We start from the raw sequence: 822 nt of genomic DNA, 5'->3' as shown, positions 1-822 counted from the left end.
ATGCCAAGGTATTTCATTTTTTTTTGTGGCTATTGTGAATGGAATTGTGTTTTTTATTTGGGTTTCTGTTTGTTTATTATTGGTGTAGAGAAATACGGTTGTCTTTTGCCCATTTTCTTCATGTGTGTTAGGGATATAAATTCCCCTCTTATTACAGTTTTTAAGGCTTCCCAGAGATTTTGGTAAGATGTTTCTTCATTTTCATTTGTTTCCAGGTATCTTTTGATCTCTGTTTTGATTTCATCATTGACCCAGGAGTTGTTTAGCATCATGCTGTTTAGTGTCCATGTCTTTGTGGGTTTTGGGGGGACTTTGTTGGTGTCAATGTTTATTTTATTCCACTGTGGTCTGAGAAGGTGCAGAGTAGAATTTCAGTCCTTTTAAATTTGCTTATGCTTGATTTGTGTCCAATTATGTGGTCGATCTTAGAATATGGTCCATGCAGTGATGAGTAGAATGTGTATTCTGTGGTCTTTGGATGGAGTATTCTGTAGATATCAATTAAGTCCATTTGGTTCAGAGTCTCATTGAGGTTCCGGATCTCCTTGCTGACTTTTGGCCTGATGATCTGTCTAGGGTTGTGAGTGGTGAGTGGGGTATTAAAGTCCCCAGTTATGATGGTGTTAGAGTCAATGTCTTTCTTTAGTTTTCCTAGAGGTTGCTTTATGAAAGTTGGCGCACCTATGTTAGGTGCATATATGTTTAGGATAGATATTTCTTGTTGATGGAGTGAACTTTTTATCATTATGTAGTGCCCCTCTGTATCTTTTTTAATTTTTGATAGCTTAAATGGTATTTTGTCTGAAATAAGGATCGCGACTC

The sequence above is a fragment of the Carlito syrichta genome, unplaced genomic scaffold (assembly GCF_000164805.1).
Source record: "Carlito syrichta isolate Samal-C Ts95f unplaced genomic scaffold, Tarsius_syrichta-2.0.1 Scaffold303987, whole genome shotgun sequence".
Classification (NCBI taxonomy): Eukaryota; Metazoa; Chordata; class Mammalia; order Primates; family Tarsiidae; genus Carlito; species Carlito syrichta.
This window is presented reverse-complemented; position numbering follows the sequence as displayed.